Below are 15,278 nucleotides of genomic sequence, written 5' to 3' on the forward strand. Positions count from 1 at the left end.
GACAGAGCCCAGAACCCCACAGATTAAAGCTACAGAATAGAGGGGTGGATGGATGTTGTGAATAGCTGACAAAATAAATGAGAAAATGAGCAACTCACTAGACATGTGGATGAACAGAGTACTGGGCAGATGGGCACACTCTCGGCATTCACTGAGCACCTACTAAGTACCAGCATGGTGTGCACGTGTGCTGTCGTGTCCGACTCTCTGTGACCCCATGGACTACAGCCCACCAGGCTTCTCTGTCCATGGGATTCTCCAGACAAAAATACTGGAATGGGTTGCCATTTCCTCCTCCAGGGGATCTTCCGGACCCAAGAACTGAACCCAAGTCTCCTGCATTGGCAGGTGGATTCTTTACCACTGAGCCACCGGGGAAGCCACTAAGTACCAGGCACTCTCATTCAATCTTCCCACGGACCTAGGGGTAGGAGCTATTATGATCCCACTGAGGAAGAGGAAACTGAGGTTCAAGGCTTGAAATAACATGTGTGAGATCACCCAGTTCATCAGTGACAGAGTGACAGGACCGTGGTTCCCTGCCCTAAACTCTACACCTTCCTTGAGTGACCCTCCAGCCAGGGTCACTGACTCCCCCCTCTTCATCCCTCCAGCCCTTTGGGGTGTGGGGGTCAGGGGTCGATTAAGCAGACTCGGGGGCAGGAGGTTCACAGATGGGCGGGGGTGTTGTAAAGTTCCTGTCCCGTCTCCTGCAGTGGTGGGAGACTTCTGGGCTTTGGGTTTTCCCTCCTTTTCTTGGGTCCCCGCCCCACCCCACCCCCACCCAGACAAGGCGAAGTGAAGAAGGGGCTCAGCTGAGAAGCCTCTGTTTCCCAAAAGGGGGTCTTTCCAGCCCTCCCTCCACACCTCCTCCTTTTGAGAAGGGAGAGACACCGTCTCCAGAAGGGTTCCTGCGCTGGGGGTGCCTTCCCCGCCCGCCCCCGCCCCTCCCCTCCCGATCAGATACAAACAAGCGCGCTAAACTCCGGGAGATTTACAGCAGGGCGGCTGGGCGGCGCGGGCCCCCGGCCGCCGGTGAGATATCTCCAAACAGCGCACTAACCACTTTCCATTTTATACCTCACCAGCTTTATAGCATCTTAAGGATTTCTGTGCACGGCTGGCTTCCTGCCCAGGGAAAAAACCCAGCCTTGTAAATAAATACTAAATATATATGAACAGAGACGACAGCGAGAGAAGCGGAGGAGGGGGAAGAGGTGGGGGTGGGGGGGCTGCGGGATGGGGGTGGGGGTAGCCGCCCAGGGCCAGCCATGAGGAGGAGGAGGGGGCAGGGATATACTGGGGTGTCCGAGACAAAGGCGACTGGGGAAAAAGCAGTTGACAGGAAGAGTGAGGGAAACTGAGACAGCACACCAGAGATGGAGGCAGAGAGAATGGGAGATGGGGGCTGGATGGAACCTGTCTCCTGGGGAAGGGGGGCCGTAGGGAGAACTCCCTTCAAGCTTGGGGAGAAAGTGAAGCCTCTTCCAACCCTGTGTCCCCTTCTCCCCATAATTTCTGAAGGGACTGAGACCTGGAGGGGCTACCCCTACTGTGTGTGTGTCAATGTATATGCTGTGTATGTGTGACAGGAATCTGTCACGATGTGCTTCAAGGAGAGAATTTATGTTTGTGTGTGTGCACGCATATGTGTGTACAGGTGTCTGTTTGGGGTATGTGGAGGGGCTGGGACTGTGCCAGGTGAGTACTGGGGCCTCAGTGGGCATGTGGGCAGAGCGTCTGTGGTGTGGTCAGGGTGGGGGGTTAGAGTACATTTGGGGGGAAGAGGAGGCTGGTGAGTTCTGAGAACGGAGGCCGTCATGGAGGGCTGATGGAGGCATATGTAATCGTAATCGGATGGGTTTGGGTGTCTTCGGGAGGGTGGGGGTCTCTGGGAGAAAAGTCATGGGCTCAGGTAAGGCAGGATGGCCCTTGAAAGGAGTTCAGTGTTGGAACGGAAAGCAAGTGTCCTGGCACGGGTGAATTTTGAGGTGCTACCAGGTGATCAAACCACCACCTCCTTCCTAGCCCCACTCCCTGAGTCTCTAGAGGCCCTGGGACCTTCTCCACAATGGCCACTAGGGAGAAGGCCCCCTGTGCTGATTGAAGCCCCCATGTTGCCCCAGCCCCCTGCTCTCAGAACTCTGGACAGGAGCCAGAGTGGAACTGGGGGCCTGGAAGAACCCTCCTCTCCCCTCTCAGGGGACCCAGCCATCCCTTCTCCTTCCCCCCTTGTCTTCGATATTAAGTATTCAAACCTCATTTACATCCTTATTTTTCAATTTGCTGCCACAGTAGTTTAATTTATTCGATATAATTTCTTTTTCTGAGGGGACATTAATCATTGCCCTGTGCTTTTGGGCGCCTGTGGGATCTCCGCGTGTGTATGTGTGTGCGTGTATGCATCTGTATGTGAGTGGGGGGGCGGACACCGCATGTATCTATGAGTGTGCATCTGCGTCTGTGTGTGTCTATGCCCATGCATACTTGTGACTGTGTGTAAGTGAGGTGCGAGTTTGGTATGTGAATACGAGTGTGCGTGTGTGTGTGTGTGTGTGTGTGTGAGAGAGAGAGAGAGACAGTGTGGGTCTTTGTAAGAGGGCTTTGTGAGAGAGTTGGGGTGGGTGAATACGTGTGGGAGGGATTGGGTCCTCTTCTTCAGATCCCTCCTGGCCCTTCCCAGGATTCAACAAGGAGGGGAAGTGGGCAGAGTAATTGGGTGACAGGAGATGCGGCTTGCACCAGCTTCTTGGAACTGAACAACTTCAGGGACACTCCCCATCCTGGGGCACCATTAAGGTGGGGGTCTTTCCAGTCTCCTCTGCCAGTTTGCCTTTCCTGAGAGTGTGTGTCAGACAGTGGTAGCTGCAATGTTCTAGAATCCATGGTCTCTCAAGAAAGAGAGAGGCCGGGGACGAGGAGAGGAGGCAAGACAGACACAGAGCAGAGCGAGGCAGGCCATGGCCGGGGAGGAAAGAAAGAGGGAAAAGAGACATGGAGGGTGATGGAGAGAGAAGCAGGAGAGGGAGAAGTGAGCAAGCCGGCAGCGTCTCAGCCCATAAAGTCCCTGGAATGGGAGGAAGGGGCGAGAGAGACTGCATCAGCTCAGGCCCAGTCATGGCTCAGTGCAGAGTTGAGGGGGGTGCACGGGGTGAGGGCTGGTTTTCTTCCAGGAGCTGAGATAAGTGAAGTCACTTGGGGGAGGCTTGTTTGGAGAGAAGAGACAGGGGAAGGGGAAGGGGGAGGGAGGGAGAGAAAACCCCCCTCCTGGGGATATAATTCAGGGAATGACTCTGAGGAAAATTTCTGAGGATGTTCAAGGGACTCGAGGGACGAGGCTCTCCAGTGCTAGCCTTCCTCCCACCTCACAGCGCGCCTGGGCAAATCCAAGGCTTCCTGAGATGCTCTTTTGGTGTGCAGCCCCAGAAGCCCTCAGTTTTCCTTCTCTGGTGCATTCTTGGGGTCTCCTTTCTCCCCACTGGTGGGGCCTGGGGGAAAATGAGCCAGGAATTGAGGGGTGGCCCCCTGTACCCCAGGCGCGGTGATAGGAATGCACCTGTGACTCCCACATACTCTTCCTGACAACTGCCCCAGGTGGGGCAGAGAGGAGGGAGGGAGAAGTCGGGGCTTGTCCAGAGTCAAGCGAAAGTGCGGAGGATTTAGGTCAATCTGCCTGAGTCTAGGTGCTGAGATTGCCTCCCTCCTCTCTGTTGCCTTCTAGGGTTGTGTCTACCCTACCCCTCCTGCCTTTGTACACACTCAAGCAGACACAATACACATTCACGCAGGCATGGTACACGCTCTTGCAGGCACGGTACATGCTCATGCACGTATAATACACACACAAAACAAGATCTGGGACCCAAGGCTCAAGTCAGGAGGCTTTTGGAGCAGGAGTCAAGAGGTTGGGGAGACCACTGCAGCTGTTCTCCCAGCTGCCCCGCACTGTGAGGGTGCCAAGGCCCCGGACCTGGGCACCCCCAGGGCTCCTTTGGACCCTGTCTTCCTTCTCACCCAGGGCTCGGAGGCTGCTTAAAAACCCCTTTAGGAAGGTAGAGGCCAAACCCATTGAGGCTCAAGGACTATCTGGCTCTGCCCTGGGGCTTGGTTTCTGCTCCCAGGACCTGAATGAGTCTCAAGCCCAGTATCAAGCAGTTATAACTTGCCCATTGTTGATCTCATTCATTCCAATAGTGGCATGAGGTCTATGGTTTGGGGGGCAGAGCTTGTTTCTCTAAAATTTTGAAACTGAAATTCTGAAAAATGGTCTAAAATTGAAACTCATGGGACCTCAATGTCTGAGCCTGCAAATATCTGACTCTTGATGTGGACAGGTTTAAATATTCCAATACCAAATACCTGTGAATGTGAAGGTCCCCCAACATCCAAGCATTTGAGTCCACAGGTCCCTGAGCTCCTGGGGGTGATGATGGAGCAGGTAGGGTTGAAGATCTGAAATGGAGGGGAAGGCCTCGCCGTGGCAGCATCAGCCCTTCAGGGTCCCCTCTGCCTCTCTTGCTTCCTCTGAAGTGTCTCCAGTTCTTGTGACCTAGAGAGGCCATTCTTCCTTCTCACCCTCCAGAAGTTTGGCTCAGTCCTTACACCCGGACTCCCGGCATGGACGTGTGACACAGAAACCATCACCCACTCGGGTCAGAGATAACTGGGTGATCGCAACGGGGGGTCTCTGGGCATGCAGAGACAGGGCGAGGGGACAGGCCTGGGGCCGAGGAGAAGGTAGCATGTTCATTTGAATAATGGGCAAAATCAAATTAATTCTACATTAAATAGTTGTGAATAAAGGGTTGAAGTCAGCAGTTTCAAACTTGTTTTCCTTAATTACTTTCCGTGTTTAATGTCATTAAGAAGATTAAAAATTCATTAACAAGAGTACTAAAGTGGCAAATCAGGAAAGCGATCACCCAGGTTGGAAACTCCGCTGAGGCCGCACAGTCTTGGGGGGGCGGGGCATGGCTGGGGGTTAGGGGCCTGTGAGGGCTGGGGGGCAGATGCACACTCACACACTGGTACACAGCAACAACGTCAACACCCATCCACAATAATGGTCAGCACACACACACACGTGTGCTCAGACACTTTCCACTCATCCACACCCAGGACTTCTGTGATCATGGAGAGGCCATGTAATAGGGTCTGTAGCTAATCATGCCCCTAACTTCATAAGAGGGAAGATTGAAGTTCAAAATTCTGTGACAGGCAGAATATGGCCACAGGAATCAGTGTCAGGCCAACAGTCTCCGAGTTCACTTTCTGGTTTCCTGGGCATCTCTCGGTCCTCCCTGTCTCCTTTCTTCTCCCCTCCCACACTAAAGGGCTCTCTCAGGGCCAACCCGATCAGTTTCCTGGGAGGAGTTGATGTCTTTGAGGCTTAATTATCCTGGAAAAGGATCCCTTTTGTCTCCTTAGTGTGTGTGTGTTAGGTGGGGGGGGGGGGGGGGGGCGGTGGCTGGAGGATGGGGAGGGGTCAGGTTTCTTCTAAGATGAGGGAGCAAGGGAGCCGGGAGACAAAGGGTAACCCAGTCCATGGGGTAAGACAGAAACAGCTGGGGAAATGGGAACCAAGTGTCCTGATGTTCAGACCAGATCCTAACCCCAAGCCCCCATCTCTAACACTTCACCCTCTGCTTCTGCCTTTTTGTCTCCATCTTGTTGGCTGGCCTCCTTCCTCTCAAGTTTCAGACTTTCTCTCCCTTCACCATGAAAGACCCTCCCTGTGGCTCTCACAGTCTCTCTGGTTGCATTTCTGTCTTATTCTCTAGGTCCCAAACTCAGGGACAGGTCTCTACGGGGGGCTGGGTCACCTCGTGTACACATATGCCTTTGTGACTGTGTGTCTGGGTGGCTGTGTTGGTGACTGTTTGTGTGTGCATATCTGAGTGGCTGTGTGAAAAAACTGTGATCTCAGCTGGGAAATGGCATGTTAGTCATAAACAAATGCACTAGATTAGCCTTTGAGATTTTATTAGAACAAAACCTCTCATTTTATAGATGGGAAAACCAACCTCTAAGATGATGAAGTTCCACTCCTAGGAATAAACTCAAGAGAGATGAAAACATCGGTCCACACCAAACCAAGAATGTTCATAGTGGTATTATTCATAACAGCCAAAAACTAGAAACAATCCACATTTCTAACTGATGAATGCATAAATAAATGGGGTACAATGGAATATCTATCCTTAAAAAGAAATGAAGTTCGGATTCATGCGACAACATGAATGAATAACAAAAACATGTTAAGTGAAAGAATCGAGTCACAGAAAGCTGTGCATTGTATGATTCTTTTTATAGAAAATGTCCAGAATAAGCAAATATACTGAGAAAGAGAATAGACCGGGCGTTGTTTAGAGCTGGCGGGGAGGGGTATTGGGGGAGAAGTGGGTGTGGGAGAAAAGAGGAGTGATGACTGCTCGTGGGTATAAGATTTGGGAGGGATAATTCAAATGTTCTAAAACATCTTATGGTGATAGTTGCACAACCTTGTGAATATACTAAAAATAGTGACTTGCACACTTTAAATAGATGAATTATATCTTGATAATGCTCTTTTTTTTTTTTTTAAGAAAAGATATTGTATCTTGCTCGAGGTCTCCCAGCAAGTGAGTGGTGGTGCTGGTACAAGAACTTGGTCCCTTGACTCTAAGTTCAGTGCTCTTCCCACAAGCCTTCCAATGCCTCAAAAGTCTATGGAGACCTGAAGGCCAAGTCTTACTTGCATGGCTGAGGTGGGAAGGGGGTGGTCCACACAGCATCCTGGCCTTTCTGTAGGGTTGTGCAGGTTCTGTCTGGGATGGTGTGTCCTATTGTACGGCAAGACAGAAACTGTCTCAGCTCTGTGCGCCTTGGCAAGTGTGGCCCTGCACATCTGTGTCTGGGCTCAGAAACCTCTCCATAGTGCTTGCTATCTGTGCCCATGTACCTCTTCTCGTGGGCTGGGTCTCCGTGTTCATCAGCATGTGTAGGAATATCTGGGTGTGCCCATGTCTTCCCATGTCAGCTTACATGTCTGGGTCCAGGAGGCCATGGAACTTCATGGGAGTCAGTGTTCACATGTTTCTGCCTGTTCAATGTGCGTCAGTGGATGCCCATGGGTTTCTTAATGTGTCAGCTTGTAAGTCTAGGTTCATGCGCCTTCACCTCTGAGTCTCTGCCTGGGATTTGTGTTGGAGGGTCTCTGCACTTGCCAGTCTGCATGTTGGTATTCTGGTGTCCACACTGGTCCATCTTGGGAGCCGGCACCCGTGTAACAGGGCCTGTGGGCCCGTCCATCTGAGTCTGTGTGTCTGAACCCCTTCTCTAGGCACCAGCCCCAGAAGGTGCCTACCTCCCCACCCCCGCCTCTGACAGCCGTGGAGAGAGCGTCACAATAAATTCATGGCCGCCCGGCTGGGAAACAGGCGGCTGCAATGGAAAGGAAGCGTGGATTTGCATATTGAATTAAAATTAAGAGCTAATTATGCAAATAAATTATGACATTTGGCAGGAGAATTTGCTTCAAGATCATTTATTACGTTCTTTTTATAACAGTGTGAGCATTTAACGGTCAAAGACAATATTTTAAGGGGAAATTAACGCAAGATTATTAACCTAAAAACAATTCCACGTTAATGAGATGGTGAGCTGGTCCCCCCACACACACCTGGGCAGGTCTTCGCCTAGGATGGGAAGGCCTTATTCTCCTCCTCTCCTTCCTTCACCCAGTCTGCAATGGGGCAGACCAGGAGGGCACCTGGGACAAGAGAGGGAACCTTGGGGTTGGCTTTCCTTAGGGTCTGCTGAGCTGATGATGCTCTCATCTGAGATCAGGGCCCTGGGCTGAACTTAGGAGGCCACTGAAGATGAGCTAAACTCCACTCCCAGAGACCCCTAGTCTGATGATGAAACACATAGTTCTGGCCTTGGGCAGCCCCATTTTAAGGAGGAAGACAGATCCTCCCCCACATACACACAACCCTAAAAATGACTGTAAATACCAGTGGGGATGGAACCTGGAAAATAGAGTTTAAATAGCCTAGTTGCACCCTATCTCTGACAACTTGTCTCCTCCTTCTTCCATGCTGTAGAACCTCAGATTCCCTGGTGTCCCCCAGGCCTTGGATTCTCCAGAACTTGACAGAGCTCTTTTTTCTTTTTCTTTTTTTTTAAAAATAGTGTCTCTTGCTTAAAGTCTCCCAGCAGGTGAGAGGTAGAGCTGGTACAAGAACTTGATCCCTTGACTCTAAGCCTAGTGTTCTGCCCACAAGCCCTCGGAGGCCTCAAAAGTCTAAGCTCTACATCCTTCTGGATGCCATTCTCTCTAGTTTCTCTAGGACCTTAACCTGTCAGCCTAGTTTTTCTTTTTGGGGGATGGCAAAGAAAGGGGTTCTCTACTCTGGGTTTCACTGGGATCCTCCAACCCATCCTACATCAAGTGGGGAGTGAACCCCAAAAGAGTGGTGAATGGCGTCCACTTGGCCCCACTTTTCTCTGTGTATGTGGCAGGGGGCGTGGACAGGAGACCATCTGTTCAATTTGATTCCTGTGCAAGCTCTGTGTTGTGCAGACTTGTAGGGCTAACCTTTGTTGGCAGGATGGGCCTCTGAAAGGAGCCCAGGGACTCCGCATAGGCTACTTGGCTGGGTGAATGCCATGGGTTCCCAGAAGGTCCCTCCTCTGATGCATACCTGCTCCCTGGGAGGTGAGACACTGTCACCTGTCATTGCTCCATGCCAGCATTTGGTCCTTCCTGGAGTGACCATCAGGAGGGACAGCCTTTCCTCATGCTAAGCTATACCTCCAGACCTAAGACTGCATTTGAGTTGTGCAGAACTCCGGGAGTCAGGGTCAGATGGCATGGGGACAGACCAGGGTGACAGAAAAGACTATGGGTCTGGACTTAGGAGACCCTATAGGCTCAGGAGTCTTGAGGTCACATTCCCTCTCTGCCATTTACTGGCAAGTTGCTGTCCTCCTGGTTGTCTGCCCTCCAGATCATTTCCCACCCTCCTCCTCTCTGCTGTGTGCCTGGGAGCCTGGCCTGCGCAGTCTGCACGCACTGGCCACCTTGGGTTCCACTAGAAGGAGAGGAGAGGGGAGTCAGGGTATTTCCTTCCTTGGCTGCCTCACACCCGGGTTGGTTGCACCTCCCTACCAGAGGCCACAGTTCTCTCCACCTCTCCACTCAGCTCTCTCACTTTCTCTTGATTCTGGTCACATTTCTCCATCTTTGTCCCTTTTAAATCTAGGTTGGTCATGGCTTTCCACCATTACCAGCCCCAGGGTACTGCACCATCGCTGATACCTTTCCCAATCCCTGTCTAAACCTTTGTAAATAGTTGTTTTATTAAACTCTTTTCAGATGACCCAATAGGATATGCCATACATTTCCTGTCAAAACTCTGGCTGGCACATTTCCAGAGCATCTCATTTTCCTCATTGTAAACAGGGATAATAATACACGGCTGCCAAGTTATTAGTACACATCCAGTGAGATCATACATATCAAGGTGCTTTGTAATTTATAGATCACAGGTCCAAATGCTTGTTTCCAGGTAGAAATTAGACCAGAAATTAGGTCGACATCAAAACCATCTCTGCTATGAAGATTCTGTGTGATCTTAGGTAAGTCTCTTCCCTTTTCTGAGCCTGGTTTCTCACTGACAATGTTAAGGGCTAAACTCCTATCTTTAAGGTCCAGTTGTAGAAACTGGTGAGTCTATATTCATTTTGCTGTTGAGGAAAGAGAAATCAAGAGACTTGCCCAAGGTCACACCAGCAGGTTTATGGCCACCTGCCTGGGGTCCTGCTGTTGGACCTCAGAGACCTGGTGAGCAGACAAACCTGGGGCCAGGGGTACCTTGGGCCGGGGGTCTGCTCCCAAATCCGAGTGGCTCACTGTGCCTCCTGGGACAGGGTGAACCACCCCCTGGAGAGAAAGGGTGAGATTATTAATAACAATGCTAATAAGAGAGAGAAAACAAGGCCAGCAGGGCCTGAGCATTTTTTAAATAAAGAAATTCCCCTCATCTCTTGGTTAATTTAAAAGGTTTATTTCTTGAAATGAATCCTCTTCATCAAACCCCCGATCCTTGAAGATCGGAGGCGACTGCGAGTGCCGGTAATGAATTGATTTGTAACGTGAGCGACACGGCGCCCTCCCGCCCGTGCCCACTGCGGGCCCTTCATCTGCGGTGTTTAAGGGGAAATGAGCTTCTCCATCTCTCAGCCCAAAGCCCAGCACCAGGCACTGGAGTCAGAAGCGAGGCCCAGGCCCAGCGGATGTCCCCAGCTGGGAGGGTCTGTCTGGCAGGTCACCCCCTCAGGGCTCCCAGCACCCCCTCCCTTCCTTTAAGGGGAGAGTCAGAGAGTCACTCAGTCCAACACAACCCAGCGGCCAACCTGAGCCCACAAGAGCCACTCAGACGGACAGGCATCTGAGCAGACACCCCCACACCCCTGCACACACAGTCACACTGACCCTTTACCGGAGCACAGCTGCACTTAGCCACCTCACCACACAAAGTCACATGAAACAGTCTCCCTTCAGGCATAAGATGCAGAAATATAGCTACACACATCCTCTATGCTACTAATATAAGGTATCCAGTCACAGAGATGCATCCAGGTCCGGGTGTCCAAACACACAGGAGCACACATCCTGGACATGAGACCCATGCTTCTATAGGCATGGCAATTAATCTGTCAGTATTTGGTAATATAGGCATGGTGTGGTAGAAATAGCATGGGCTTTGGCTACAGAGCTGGGTTGGAATCTAAATCTCATTATCTCCAATCTGCTTGACCTTCCTCCAGTCTCAATTTCCTCCTCTGTAGAAATGGAGCCACATTTGTCACATGGGTTTCATATATATATATATATATATATATATATATATATATATAATTTATTCATTTATTTATGGCTGCACTTCGTTAGTCAGATGTCTTTGTTGCTGACACGGGCTTTCTCTAGTTGTAGAGCAGGGGCTACTCTTCGAGGTGGTGCCTGAGCTTCTCACTGCAGTGGCTTCCTTTGTGGATCATGGCCTCTAGGCTCATGAGTTTCAGTAGTTGCAACATAAGGGCTCAGTAGGTACAGAACACGGGCTTAGTTACATGCTCCAAGGCATGTGGAACCTTCTGTGACCAGGCATTGAACCCGTGTCCCCTGCATTGGCAGGCAGATTCTTATCCTCTGCGCCACCAGGGAAGTCCTGCCTCACAAAATAAAATAAAAAACTTTTTAAACTGTTAGCTCCATGAAGGTAAGGACATTTGTTAATGAGGTCATGTATGTTGAGTAATTAATAGAGCTTCGGCATAAGTAGGTGCTTAATAAATGCTGCATAATATCACAATAGGCACTCACTACTTTATCCTCAATGCCTTGTATAGGGCTTGATGTGCATTTTAAAGTACCTGTATGTTAAATTATGCTTAGTACATAATCAATATTAATAGTGAAAGTCGCTCAGTCATGTCTGACTCTTTGCAACCCCATGAACTATACAGTCTATGAGATTCTCCAGGCCAGAATACTGGAGTGGGTAGCCATTCCCTTCTCCAATTAGAAAGAGGAAAGCAGAGAAATGATGATGACTTAGTGATTGCAATGTGCCAAGCACTGTGCTAAACAGATACATGTTATTTTATAGACTCTTCTCAGCAAGCTTCTGAGAATCGGCTAATCATGTCCATTTGTAAATGAAGTAGGCGCAGAGAGAAGCAGCTTGTCCAAGGTCACATAGCCAGGAAGTGGACGGGAGGCACTGAACCCAGGTGATGTGATTCCAGGGCCTGTTCAGGTTGTGGGTGATGCTGAAAAAAGTACGGAGACAGCCTTACTCTTCAGGAGAAGCCATGTGTCCTTGGGGCTGAGCCACTTGTGCCTTGAGGCTGCCTCCTTGAAGTCACCTCCTTGAAGGTCCCACTAATCCTACCAAAGTCATAGGCTATAGTCTTGATGACATGTCTGGTGGCAGGTCTGTGCCAGGTAAGTGGGCAGTACTGGCTCTGGGGAACTCTCAGAACTTTCACCCAGTGTGGGCAAAACCTCCAAAGTTGGCTGAGACCACTCTGTGCTTCCAGCTTCACCATCTCATCAGCCTCAAACCGATCTTTGGTGCCAACTAAACTCCTAGTTTTAAGGGGGATGAACCCAAACTGAAATACCCCGGGGCACATGTACATGGCAAGATACTACCTTCTACCTTCCACCTTCCTGCTTTGGCTGCTGTCATTTTTACTGCCACCCCTTGAAGGCCAGGGTACTGCAGCCCTTCTCCCCACGGTCCCCTTCTTGCTAGGAAGCAGGTCAGCTGAGATAGTGGCTTGGTCAGAGGTTGGATCCAGGTAGAGGAGCCACATGAACCCCAATCCTCTGCACAACCTCGAGGCCAGTCTTCGTCTGGGTCTGACTCTCCTGGGTTTCTCATGGGCTTATCCCCTCTTCCTCATGTCCACGGTCCCCTCCCCATCCCAGTCCTAGGGTCAATGAGAGCTCATGGACCTTCCTGAATGGCACTCCAGTCCTCAGTTAAGCCAAAGAGTCCCAAGGCAACCCTTGAGAAGTGAGATACTCCATCTCCAACCCAGGAAGACTCAGGGGCACCCACAAGCCTCTTCCTACTCCTCAGGGTGCTCTGAACACCCTGTCTTCCTTCACTTAGAAGTACAGTGCTGAGTGGGCACAGGGCGGGGGCAAGGGGTACACGTTTCCCTCCTGCAACTTCCAAGAAGAAAATCATTTTTTATAACTGTTGGAATCCTGATTGAGCTGTCAAAAGTACATGAAACCAGCTCCATGAATGGTAAACTATCCATCAGTCACAGGCCTATTTGTCCTGAGACAGTATAAACATCACACATTTTTCTTCAAGATAGAAAATAATACTTACCCCATTACATCCAGGTGATTTGGCCCCCAGCCCCCAAAGTAACATATTAGTCATACTGGTCAGTTCCCTTCTGGTCTCCCAAATCTTTTTATTCTTTTGCCTACCATACTCACTTTCCTTGAAGCATTCTTGGTTTTGCCTATCAGCTTTCTATCTGTTTAAAGCCAGATTTAGCACCCGTGCCAGAAGTTAATAAGTGCTAAGAAGAAACATGAAGGAAATCACTCTTGAAGATATGAACTAATTTGGATTCCAGTGGTGGCTTGGTGGTAAAGAATCTTCCTGCCAATGCAGAAGACACAGGAGCATGGGTTTGATCCCTGGGTTGAGAAGATCCCTTAGAGGAGGAAATGGCAACCTGCTCCAGTATTCTTGCCAGGGAAATTTCCTTATGGACAGAGGGGCCTGATGGGCTACAGTCCATAGGGTCGCAAATAGTTAGACATGACTTAGTGACACAGCATGCATGCTCTAGTTGTCTGACCTCAGATAAATTAGCACTCAGCATTTTTCAAAAGGAAAACGAGAGTAATAATAGGATATACCTTGTGGGACTGTGAGGATTCAGTGATAGCCACAGTGCAGTTCCTGGCATACAGTTAAGCATTCAGTAACTAATACCATCACATTATATATACTTTATGTAAGCACTTAAGCAAATCAGAACCTCTTCTAAACTTGAATAATGCACACACTTGTGCAGACATGCACTGGCTGACCGAAGTCTAGGCTGACATATGGAGGTGGCATGGAGCAGTGGCTAGGAGTACACTCAGGAGGCAGACAGTTCAAATCCAAGCTCTGCCTTTTACTGGCTGTGTGATTTAGAGCAAGTTACTTAATTTTAGTTTTCTCACCTATAAGATGGGAATAGTAATACTAGCTCCTCCTTTATAGGATTATTGTGAAGGTTAAATTAGTTACTATTTCTAAATCACTGTGTGTTCGATAAACAGAAATAAATCTCACAGTCTTCTAAAAATTAATAACTGTCTAGCTCCGAGAATTTGCAGAGCACTGTCACATGTATAATCTTATAGATCTTCTCAATAAACTTTAAGACAGTAGTATTATCACCCTGTTTCCAGATGAGGAAACTTAGGCTAAAAGAGATTAATGATTTGTACTAGCCCAATAGCAAGTGAGGAAGTGAGCGGTAGATAAGCCAAGTCTCTTTGCTTTAAGTTCCATATTCTTTTCACTAAGCAACATACACTTGAATAGAGTGTGTGTGTAGGTATGTAAGCTAAGGAGGCTTGCTCTGCCTTTGGATTGGACTCTCCAACCCTCCTTCATCCCTCTCATCTCCCCTTAAAGTGTCCCTGTCCCTAGGGATTGGTCAAAGCAGTAGTTCTCAAAGTGTGGTGCCCACCTACAGCATCAGCATCATCTGGGAACTTGTTAGAAATGTCCTTTCTTAGCCCCCTTTCAGCTGCTGAATTGAAAACTGTGGGTATGGACTTAGCACTAAGTGCTATGGCCGTTCAGGAGAACAGGGCGGGCTGAGGAATGCATCTGGGAGAGGAGAGGCTGGACCTGGGCCTTGAACAAGGGGCAGAATAGAGAGCTGTGACGAGGTCGAGATGAATACCATCTGGTGAGAGTAGCTGAGGAGTCTGGCCTGTTGCAGTGAAAGTGCTGAAGCTGAAGTCATTTGGTGTGTGGCTTTTGGTCCCTCCCGGACACCGTATCCTATTAAATGATCGGTCCTTGAATATCTGGAGAGAGGCTTTGTGGGAACTTGTCCTCTCGGTCAGCCCCAGTCAGCCCCAGGTCAGAACATCACTAGAGTGGGGGATGCCCTCCTACCACCACGCTCCCTAGATTTGTCCCCAGAGTGGCGGCCCTCAGCCTTGAATGACTGAACGGGGTTGGGGGTGGGGGGGCATCCTTATTCCCATCAGGCCCATATTCACAAAGTGAGGGGATATTTTGCATCGAGGATGGGGGCAACTGTGGCCTTCCCCTTCCCACATCCCTGGGGCCTGAGCCAGGGCCCGCAGAGTCACCCAAGCCAGGGCCAGCAGCGTGCAGCCAGCGGCCCCGCCCAACACGGCATTTCCTCCGTGTCCACCCCATGTGTGCACTCTGAGGCTGAGAAGAACTGGGCTGGGAAGAGTCCAGGGTGAGCGGGCCAGGGTCTCCAGGGCTGGGGAAGAGCAAGCCCAATCCCAGCTCCCTTCCCCACCACCCACCCCCTCTCCCCCTCCACCCATCTCCCCTCCCCGTGTCCTGCCCGGGGCTGCCACTAGGAGGCTAATGAAAAGGGAAGAGGCAGGCCGGGGCTCGGGCCAGCAGGAGACAGCAAGGGGACAATGTGAGGCAGGAGGGGGTGACCCTCAGGCAGGGACAGACAATGTCCCCATATGGGAAGCAGACGGG

Source organism: Odocoileus virginianus, chromosome 7, assembly GCF_023699985.2.
Source record: "Odocoileus virginianus isolate 20LAN1187 ecotype Illinois chromosome 7, Ovbor_1.2, whole genome shotgun sequence".
Lineage (NCBI taxonomy): Eukaryota > Metazoa > Chordata > Mammalia > Artiodactyla > Cervidae > Odocoileus > Odocoileus virginianus.